Raw genomic sequence first — 12,621 nt, forward strand, 5'->3', positions numbered from 1 at the left:
TTTTTCTTATGAAATTATTGTTGCATAAGAAAAGAATGAGAAAGTCATTAGGGAGGAGGGCTTCTACGTTTTAAACTAAAATTATTGATCAAATATACAATTTAGATGCTAAATCAAATATAAACTTCGTTGTTATAAAAAATTTATTCTATATGAAGTGTTAATTAAATTTAGGCATAGAAAAGGTTATATACTTTTTTTTCTTCCTTAAAAATATCTAAATATATTTCTGACTCATTTTTTTTGACATTTTTTCTTCATTTTTTCTAAATTATTTATTATTCAATTGGATTTAAAAAGACCTCATACATTAAATATTCATTTAAAAAATGATATTTTACATTGATTCTGAGCAAGAATGTACTATGTGAAATTTTAATTTACTTTCTTATAATTCTCACTTTGTAGTGCATCAATTTTTGTAATGTATTGCTTCTTGCAGGAGTAAAGAGATATATCAAATAGTGTAAAAATGAGAAGACTAGAAAATTATTATGGAGAGAGTTTCAGTATTATAATTACCGGCCACTTGACATGAATATCCTTTTTAGTAATCTGTGTTTTTTTTAAAGAAAATCATTGAAATAATTTAGTACTTTTAAAATTTGTTGTTTATGAATACTTAAATGAAACATTCTATTTCTTAAGTTTGCATTATCAGTTTTTACATTATCTTATTCTTTTTTCATTTCAGTTAATATATATTGATTTAAATAAATAGATTCATATTTAATCTTGATGTTCACACATATTTTATAAATTATATAAAGAATCACGAAATCAAAAAAATAATAAAATAATGAAAAGATTGTTTGATTAATATATATTACAAAAATTGTAATATTAATATTTGTTCATATTTTTATATTTGATAAATTGATACTTCTTTATTTAGCTTGGAATGTTACTCACATATCCTTTGTCAAATTAAAGAACTTCATATATAAGATACTAAAAGAATTATAAGCAAGATGCAGTTATAAACAAATGTTTAATTGATTAAAAAAATTATTTTTCTTCAATAAAATATATGAAATTAATATTCAATCATATGTTGACTTTTTTTAATAATCGCGCGAAGTGCGATCAAGTGCACTAGTTAATAATCGCGCGAAGCGCGATCAAGTGCACTAGTTAATAATAAGAGTGGATTAGGAATTAAGTGATAAATTATCACTTGATTTTCTAAAGAAAACAAGTAACAAATGAATAATTATTTATAACGTAATGAATAAATAAAAATGGACAGAGGGAATAGTTGCTAGAAAAAATCCGTAAAAAGAATTAGTTGATATAATACTCTTGATTTTTTATGAGTACGTGAAAATTGTTCTCTAACGTCAAATTTTTTCTTTTTTTTTTGTTCACTTTTACTTGTTTTTAATGTTCACCTTGTGCATTTTATAAGAACTTAAAGAATGAATGATTTAGAATAAATAATTAGTGTTAACCGTAATAACAGAAAATAAATATGAGTTGTTTAAAAATGTTCACTTTGTGTTATGTAATTATTATTTTTACCGAGTATATCATATAGGTTGATTTAAAAAGTTAATCTTTTTAATTATTAGTAAAAGAGGAATAATGTGACATAGGAGAGAGAGAAAAATGTTTTTTTGTGTCAAGTATATTTTGAGAAAAATATGCTTAGGTGATATTGTAGTCCTAAAACAAACAAAAGTGATATTACTAGGTAATTTAGCAAACATGAATGACTATCTAAGGAAATTACTCTTTCTTTTTTTGTCATTATGTACCTCTTTTTTCCCTTTTATGCAACGATGCCTTAAAATTTTATTAGGCATAATTTGTGAAAAGAATAGGAAAATGAATGTCTCCAATTATTTTTGTAATTACTTTTATATCTAATACTTGCAACAACTAAGGTTTTTAAAGTAAACTTATTAGTAATTCTATAATATGATACACACACAGTAAAGAATATAAATGTTATTGAAAATGCTATTATCTATTCAAATTTTGCATCTAGAAATAAAATTCAAGCATTCCATCCACAGAATAATACTCAAGTAACAACCATCCAAATAGTTGTAAGGAACTTTCAGATTTATAAAATTTGGTGGAACAATTTAATATTGAATTTAGCTTAATATTATGTCAATTCTAATAGTATGTTATAACAAATTTGAATCGTGTATTATTATCGGGTTGAGTTACCACTTTGTGCATCATCATTCAAATTTCAAGATGTTAAGAGATACTTGTTTAAATCTATAATTCACTATTTTCTCGACAAGCAATTTGCAAGAATCATTTTGGAATACGTAATTTTTGAACTTTTGATCCGCTTGTCCCATGGGAGGAACTCTTAAGTTTAATAAATTTTGTTCCATTGGGCAAAATTTTCTTTACTTTTGATTTTTGAAGGTTTCAAGATAAATAGTTTTTTTTAGCTTTTTATTAAAAAGAACAGATCATTTTAAGTCATTTTTACGAGAGATTTATATTTTATACATAAAAAAATCTGAATTCTATTCCAAATCTGAACTCATTTTGAAGGTGTAAATTTTTGCTTCTCAATAATATTGGGCCAAGAGCTGGAAGCCCAATGGTCCTAAATCCCTTTTTGAGCCCATTTTCTTTCTGGGTAAATGGAATTGGCCCATCTAAGATAACTTTGTACTCCATAAATAGCAACATTTCGGGAGTTAGGGTTCCCTATCACCATGTTAACGAGAGAGCTTGCAGGTTTCAACATAGGATGATTATTTTTTTTGCATTATTTGTAAATTTGATTGTTGGTTTGTATTTGAATTGCACTAGGAAATAGGATCTGTGGCTGCTAAAGCATGCATATGCCCAGACTCCTAATATATAAAAAGTGCATATACTGATTTTTATAGGGTACCGCTTTGCAGCTAGGAATTATCTCAGGTCTATGCTGCCTGTATCGCCCTTACATTCCATCAATTTTTATTCTTTATTTTTTGTCCTAATATTGTCGAACAAAATGCCTCTGTAGATATTAATTCCATCGATCCTTTCTCTTATCATATTTTTTTCTTTTAATTATTTTCATAAACCTAATTTGTTCAGTCTTGTATAGATTTGCTTGGTTTTTAATTTGTTGTTCAGTCTTGTATAGATTTGCTTGGGTTTTGTTGAAGTGACATTTGTTTAAATGATGGTTTGACCAAGTTTACCCAATAGCCAAATGTTCGATGGATTGGAAGATTATAACAACTAGGATACATTTAAATTGGTATAAAATATTGCTACTTCTAAACAAATTAATGAACAGTATCGATGATGAAAAGATTAGCAATGAAATATCTTAAACTAAAAAGAAGATGGATATATGGTGTTTCATTGACCGCATGAACTGTCTAGACTAGATGTATGTATTCTTTTTTGGCCAAAGTCATCTGCGTCCCCTCAAAGTTGTTCTCATTATTCATTTAGACACCTCAACTATACCTAGTACCTATTGACCATCTCTACCACCCCAGTGATTCACTTTCCATGGGCGCGTGAAGATGCCGAAAAAACATTTTCCTTTTTATTTTAACTGAAAAAACTACATTTTTTAAAATTTATTGACCTTGACATTAATTAATAAAGAAACCAAAAACAATTAACTAACAATAAAAAAAAAAGGACGTCTTCTTCCTAGGAACAACCTCAATGATTTCCATCCGCCATCTCTGTACTATTCTTGTTACCTCCCATGTCACCCCACCCCACCAACTTTCTCTCTCTTTCTCTCACCCTCTCCAACTATTCTTCTGTTTTTTCCTCTTTTTTTCAGGTTATAAATATTTTGGCGAAAACTCCATTTATTTTGATGAAAGAAAACTGAATCAATTCTTTTTTCAGCAAAAGTTTGTTATTATTTTTTGTAGCTGTGATAAATGTAAGTTTGTTATTATTTTTTGTAACTGTGATAAATGTTTATTATCGAAAGAAGATGAAGGCAATGGGTAGGAGGTGTTGTCGATGCTGATGAAAGGGAATGAAAGAGTTGGGAGATGTTTTATTTGTGTGTCGACGCCGGCGGAAAGGGGTAAAGAAGAAGATGAGAGGGTTGGGTTGGGTGGGTGCGGGGATGGGGGGGGGCGTTAATTAAAAAAGTTAATTTTTATATTCTTAAAATTCCTTTTGGATTATTTAAATAGAACTTTTTAAAAATTGAATTCAACCGCCACATGTCGTTGTTTCATTGGTACACCTGCTATGTATTTGCGTTTGAGCTGCACGCAATTTTATATTTTAACTGATTGACATTTTGTGTCTAATAGATATAAATTTTTTAAGGTTAAAGTGTTCAATAGGTACTACCCCTAGTTGAGGTGTCTAAGTGAATTATGCGGACAACTTTAAGGGGCTAGAGATGACTTTGGCCATTCTTTTTTTGTAAGTGAATATGGTGATAGCATTTGGTCTCTTCTATACAACACAACTTTCAATGTGGTGCCAAAATTTAGGTTGCAGTATTGGAAACTTTAATTTGATCATTTTTAGTTTTAAATTTTAAAAAATTATCATTTCAAATCAGTTCATAAGATTTGGTATTTTAAAGTTCTTTTTTATATTTAGTAGGTATTTTAAATTGATGCGAAGAAGCTCAAATATGTTATTGAATTTTAAGAAAAGGTTTATTCATGTCATTTTTTAAAAGCTTGGCTCAATTATATCATTTACTATTTTTTTAAAAGCTCATTCATACTATTTTTTTTAAACTCTAGTTATGCAAAATCATTTTTTTTTACACCCCACAACTTTTAACACTTTTTAATTGAAATGTTGGATGAGATATACTTATTTTGCTTCTCTTTTTCATCCTGAAGAACGTAAACAACTCTGAAATTTCAACATTTTCAATTTTTCACAATATCATTTCAAATTTCGGTTATATCATTGATTTCTTCTTCTTTTAAAAAAATAAAATTATAAAATCATTTGTAGAGTTTATAAAATTCACCCATATTTTTTTTAAAAAAAAAAATACAAAAAACGAAAATCAGCCCCAAAATTTTGTTGTCAAAAATTTTAATTTTTCAAAATATTCTAATATAAATCAGACTATACCATACTCGCCTCACCGTATTCCTATCTCAGTACCTCTCATCTGATGAGATGGCAAATAAAAGGTTTCCAAGAAACGGGTCTGTGGGCTTGTTAGACCCTTTTGTCTCCAAAACTAGAAGCCCAATGGCCCTTTTATCGAACTAGTCCAAAAATGTTACATGCGGAAAATAAAAGGGAAAATTGTGTAAATAAGTAAACTATTAATTCAAATTAAATGATATAATCACAATTTGATTTAATTATAACCCGTAGCAAACAATTGTCATTCGCCTCTCTCCTTAGATTTCTCTCGCCACTCTCGCCAGTCTCTCCCTCGCCTCTCTCACTTTATACAAACGCAAATGTATAAAATGCGTTTGTGTTTGTATAATGCGAGAGAAAATTGTATATACAAATGCAATACATATATTTTCGTCTTATACACTTATAATTATACAAATACAGATCTTTCCCAGTCCAGTTTTCTTTTGTCTTTCTCTCTTTCTCGCTTTATACAAACACAGATTATACAATTTACAAACTATAGCTATAACATACAAATATGATTTTTATATTTGCTAAACCTAAAATTTACTCAAAATAAAACTTAAATTTCAAGTTAGAGAAAATTTGATAAATAAATCAAAAATAGAGAGAGTAACATTCTCTTGTAGAAACAACATGATAAAAGTATATTATACACACATTTAGGTCCATGAGAATTGAAGTGTGATTTAGATACATTATATATACACACATATAAGTTAAGGTACGAGAATTAATATTATTCAAAAGGAAGGTCTATTCTTTGTTCACTGTTGTCAGTGTCATTTCACATTAGATACTCATTTATTTGCCTACATAATATAAATAGTGGTAGGATATATGTAGCTTCTCTTTAAATTCCCCTATTAGACCATCTTAATAAGTATTTCATCCGTAAAAACGGCGTTTTAATATAAATACTCCCTCTGTCCCAATTTATATGACTCACTTTCCTTTTTAGTCAGTCCCAAAAAGAATGACACATTTCTATTTTAAGTAACAATTTGCCTATAAAAATGTCTTTTTTACCCTTAATGAAATGATTTACAACCACACAAATTTCTATCATTCATTTTGGACCACAAGTTTTTAAAAAGTCTTTCCCATTTTTTCCTTAAAGTTTGTGCCAAAATCAAAGTACATCACATAAAATGGGACGGAGGGAGTATTAATTATACTCTTTCTTTAGAGTTTTGACTCTATACATTGCTAATGTAAAAGAGTTTTCCTCAATTAGATTACATAATCACTTAAAAGCTGATTTCTTTGTTCTCTTTTTCTTTTCCTTTTCGCTTTTAACATATCAAAATTAATAATTTTATATTTTACCATCACTAATATTTACTTATTTTTCAAATCATTTCTCAAAGTATAAGACTATATATTGGTATTATGTAAAATACATATTAATCATTATTTTTTAAGGGGCATGCAAAATTCAAAATAAACAAGTAAAAATCAATGAACAAATAAGTAAATAAAAATTAAGACAAATAATATGATACAACAAGTGAAATATAGTATTTAATAGTGTAATTTCATAATAGACTTGTGGGTGGTGGGATAAGCAATTCAATTAATACCTTTTTTACTTACCATCATTTCAAATTTTCTAGTATCAATAATTAATGTCTCGTTTATGACATGATTTTGATTGTGAAGTGCCTATGAAACTAACAATTTCCATTTCTTTTTCTAGGAGATAAGTGAGTAGGGGACTAGGGAAAGAAATATATTTATTATTTTTTACTATTTATACGCACTTGCCGAAAGTTACAATAACTTTATATACTATCTTTGAAGTACAATCTAGAGTTAAAAAATACTCATGTGTACTCAATATAATCATAAATTATTAAGTTATGTGAAAACATGTCATATTTAATACCAATCCCCCCAATCCATAATGTTTTAGGCATGGATAGATGAGTTTAGGAATTCGCTTACTCCTAAAATAATACTTCCTCTGTCCACTTTTAATTGTCGTGGTTTCCTTTTTTAGATTCAAACTATAAGAATTTTGATTAACATTTTATGATGTAATTTTTTTTTCATCATAATAATATGCAAAAAATTGCAATTTATAGTACTTTTCGTATAGTTTTTGAATATATTAATTTTTGGTTTAACATATTAAATTAATGTAATCTAATTTAACTTTAAAAATTAATCAAATTGACTTTCGAAAAATGCAACAGGACAATTAAAAGTGGACAGAGGGAGTAAATTATTATATTTTCTTTTCTTTTTAGGTTGATATAATTATCATTAAATTTAATTGAAATGGGACAAGGGAAAATTCTGAAGAGAATTAAATATCTTATCATGCTCTTGTAAAAGATCAATTATTTTGGATCGGACAGGAGTAATAATTAAATGTCAAATAATATTATGAAGTTCAAGTTGCATTTTGGAGAGGTTAGGTTCCCTAAATTTTAGTCCAATTGAGTATAAATATGTGTTGTAAAACTATACGAAATATGATTGTTTGGGAAGTTTGTTCCATCGACTCATTGATATTAATTAGGTTTACCAAATTGCGAAATTAAATGAGAAATGCATGTGTGATAAATAAAATACTAAAGATATTGCGTACACCACCTAGTGCATCATATGGGGTGCTCTTTTCTAAATCAGAAGTTTCGAATTTGAATCCTAAATTTGTAAAAAATACTTGATAGAAAACACTTCTTCCCGAATGAGACAACACAATACAAATTTAAATTAATCAGACTTCAATATAAATTTATAAAAGGATATATAAGAGGAGGCGGACCAGGAAGGGATGAATAAAAGAGAGCCATGTGATATAATTAATTAGAGAAGAAATAAATGCGATTTGTACAATCAAATGTAACATCGTTAATAAATACAATGTTGGACTCTTGTTCAATACTCCCCCCACAATCTTCTTTCCTAACAGCCTGGCTCTTTTAATTCGTGTAATTATTTGCCTCGTTTATTTTTATTTGTCATATTTTGCTTCTCGAAAGTTTAATTGTATGAATTTTGATCAATATTTTAAGATATATATTTTCATCATTTTAATATGAGAAAAATTGCAATTTATAGTATTTTATTTTAATTTAATTTCAAAAATTAATCAAATTGACTTTCATAAAATAAATGTGACAAATAAAAATAAATAGAAAAATTAAAGTTACACAAAATATTTTTGGGGCTAATTCATTGATATCCTTTTCTCATTGATATATCTTCTTTTGTCGAGGAATTTAAGCGATACTATGTGTTTTCAACAAATATTTATTCGCTCACGACCAAACAATAAACAAAATATATTTATTGTTAGATGTTTGTATATATATAAAGTATAAACTATAAATTAGCGGTTAAACATTAAAGTGATTTTTTCTTACATTGTTAAGTGGTAATTAAAAAATGTACATATGAAGACATGACTTATTTATATTCAATAATTTATCGTTAACATTGAGTGTAAATAAAATTTTATCATATTTCAATGGTATATAATCAAATCATTTTACTGGCTAGTATGTTTTTATGGTTGGAAGTTATGGATATCAGAAGAATTTATAATAATACAATTTTCTTGTTTCATGTATGGTGTACGGGTCATTAAATTTTGTTGTAACTTAACTACTTTATCCGATCCAAAATTATATATTTTGATTTTTAAAAAATTATTTCAAATTATTTGATGTTCTACAATTTTGAAGCATTTTTATTTTATCATTGTTAATACTATTACTATATTTCACACTCTTACAACTTCAATTAATGGAACGATAGTCCAATGATGATATATTTAAAGGATGACAAATAATAATTTTGAAAAACATTTTTATGATTAGTGATTATATATATATACACACACAAAAATACTATGAATGAGGTGCATGTGCGGAAAGAATGCTACTAGTATATTAATTACTCTTCGTGCATTTTTACTCGTCTACTTTGAATTTTGTAGTTTTCTTCAAAAACAATCATTAATATAAATATTACTTTTACTCATCATCTTTGAATTTTATATATTTTTTCCATATTTATCATAATATTTATATTAATTGAAATATAATTTTAGATTTATAAAATGATTTAGAGAATAACTAATTAATATTTAGGACAAAATAATAACTAGTTTTGAATATATTAAAAAATAACAAATAAAAATAAAAATAATTGAGTATACATTGATGATATATTTAAGAAGATATAAATATACATTGATGATGTATAATAAATGCATGTGATTTGGAAGGCCATGCATATTTCTAATATAATAATAGATGAAGATGGGGACTCATCATGTCCTTCAATTCCTACATTCGTATAGTTATATTCTACCACAGATCAATGCTGCAATGCCTGTGTTGTTGCACCTATTTAATTTTATGAATTTTGATTATGGTGTGATGGTTGAAATTTTTTCAGTATTCTTTATTAGAGGTATCGGGATTAATTCAAGCTCCTAGGAATGAAAAAGATTCTATTGAGAACGTCCTTTATAAATGGATTATGATACACGAATTCAGATTTAATTGAATCCTAATACAAATATAAAATAAAATATATAAAAACAAACAAAAAAATCTATTTGATAATTTTGACGCTGTTGTTTCTCTTCCAACCTTCTAGTGTATTCAAAGCCTTCTGCTCTTCTATTATATATATATATATACCTAAAGATATTCATTATTGAAAATAGTATACCTTATCATAGATAAATTTAAAATTTGAACTTTATAAATTTGTATTCGTAATTTTTTTTAATATCTTGTTTAGTTTACTAATTAAAATCTATCGCTTTTAGTGAAGTTTCTTAAAAATATACATACAGCTAATTAAGCCATAATAATTGAGTTCTCGTTCACTAGATTCACCCATGTACCTAGTTAAAAGAAGTAAATTGTATAACACGCGTACATTATTAAGGTGTGGGTTCTTTTTCTACATGTATTTATGAAAATAAAATAAAATTGATATTATGTTGCATTGCAAAAAAAAAAATTGCCATTACTAATAATAGTTGCATTTTTTCTTTAAATGTAGAGAAATAATTAAACTAGAGGAAATGGATGTTGAAGATGAGCACTACTAGCTTTATATAAGATCATATTTTAGATATTGTTAATTTTCTACCTAAATTAGGAAGTAGAACTAAAGCACGTTAAACATGATTTTTGGTTATAACGTTGGGCATGGGACACCACTCCATGTCACAATTATTTAATTCATACCTTATTGCTTTCTATATTTTAAAGGTTTTATGTAGCTGAGATCCTTTTTTTCTTTTCTTTTTTTAATAATAAGAGAATCTTTGAGGCAGGATTTAATTCTATAATTCATTTTAATTTTCTTTTCTGAAAAAAATAATCTTCTTATAGAGTTTGGAACGATAATAATATAGGAATGGTGATAATTTGATGAATCTTATTTCTATTTACTGCTCCTTCTGTTCCTATTTATATATATATATCACCACATGATGTTTGTGATTTTAATTGAATATATTATTAGTTGATATATATACATAGTTTCTAATTATTTGTATTTTGAACGATTTATAAAATTGCATACATATTAAAACTACAACTTGCATTTTTTATGTGTAAAGGTAGATGTTTTATTCAATTTTTTACTATTATTTACCATCTTTTCGACTTTAAAACTAGATGGTCTTTTTTAAATTGAAAACGGACGTTTTGTGAGTGACTAATTTATTAGCATGACAATTATTTACCCTGTGAGCAAATAGAAAACATGACAACAATTTTTTTTTCTCCTAGCTAGTTAGAATGTCATAAAAAATAATATTGTCCGGCAATTATCTACCTTGACCCAATTACATGAAATAGAAATCTCATTATAATTCAAGAGTATAATTGGAAAGAAACTTCTTGTAGTGATTTAATCCAAACACAAGATAAGGTGGGAAGTAATGAACCAAATATTTGATAAAAATATACCCTACATTACTAATTCATGCGCTACTAATCCATGCATTGTTAATCCATGCGTTACTAATCCATGCATTATTTATTTTTGTACCAAACGACCCCTGAAAGTTTTTGACCAACCTAGAACAACTAAATGACTAATACATGTTCATTGGTCAAGTTAGTTAATCAAAATAGATTAATTTATGTTCATTAATTAAAAAATTGATTTCAAGAGATCACCAAACAAGGACTCACCTAATTTCTGAAGAGACATAAAATTTAAAATGATGATATATACATAGAAATGGAGGGGTATATAATTCGAGGTGAAGTAAAAATGCCCATCCAATGTTTACCTCAAACAATATTACTCATGATTAGAAAGAAGTTGTATTAAATACTTTGATTAGTATCTTTTCATGTCGCTATTTGGTTTTCGACATTAATTACATTGATAAGCAACTCAATTAGTAGTATTAAATCAATTCGAAAAAGACCCAATAGAGACCGCATATTTTTCTAGAGTTGGAGAAAAAATGACTTTTACAAGATTTCTGTCGCTGCTCGGCTAATCCAAAATCCAATCGATAACCAGACAAAGTGCAAGATATTCTGTCTTCCACGTCACTTTTTTTTGTTTCACTGTCCATGTCCGATACTTTCTTCGTTCCACAGTAGTTTATAATACCTTCTTCGTTTCATATTAGTTGATTACCTAATTATAATTATAATTATGTACCTTATTAAATCAAGAAAGTATTAATTAAAATTTCAAAAAAAAAATTAAAAGATGAATTAATAAATGATCTTCTTATTTATTATTATTATTTCTTAATATACATGTAAAAAGAAAAATGATCAACTATTATAATACGGAGAGAGTACTATTATTTGTTGAGAAAACATTTTCTACAAGTCAACATACTAATTAAAAAAGGGACCATACCATGTCAAGATTGACAATTATTAAAAGTTATTGTCTCACATCGTGTTATATATATTGGTCACAAACTCGCTAGGGCAAAATTTAAAGTGACCTTTATATAATGGTCCTAAAAATTAATCTAATTTATATGATGCTACCCATGACGAGGGTCTCTTTCAAATTTATCACATACCTTTTTAATACTGAAAAATATTCCCTGGAATTCCATTATTTTCCATAAAAACAAAAAAGATGGGAACTGAGGGTAGAAAAAACAACAAAAACTTTTCCATCTTCATTTTTTTGTTTGCCTTGATTTTACAGTTGATTTAACTTTGAAAGTGAGTGTAATAATTTTCTATTATTAGTGGAGAAAAATAAAAGAAAAAACAACAACTATATATATGTATAGTTTATCATACACATAAGGTGTGTTTGGTATGAAGGAAAACATTTTCCAATTTTCTCATGTTTGGTTGGATAAAATGTTTTCCAAATCAACTCATTTTTCTCAAATTCAAGTAAAATGACTTCCCTTCAAAACTTAAGGAAAACATTTTCCAAAACTTTCCTCCAACTTCAAATTACATTTTTTTTGTTGAAAAAATCAATCTAAAACTTATTTTTAAAAAACATTTTTCAACTTCAATTTTTTTGATTTTTTTTTACCCACCCTCACCCCGACCCCTCCTCCCACCA

The sequence above is a fragment of the Solanum tuberosum genome, unplaced genomic scaffold, assembly GCF_000226075.1.
Source record: "Solanum tuberosum cultivar DM 1-3 516 R44 unplaced genomic scaffold, SolTub_3.0 scf00004, whole genome shotgun sequence".
NCBI lineage: Eukaryota > Viridiplantae > Streptophyta > Magnoliopsida > Solanales > Solanaceae > Solanum > Solanum tuberosum.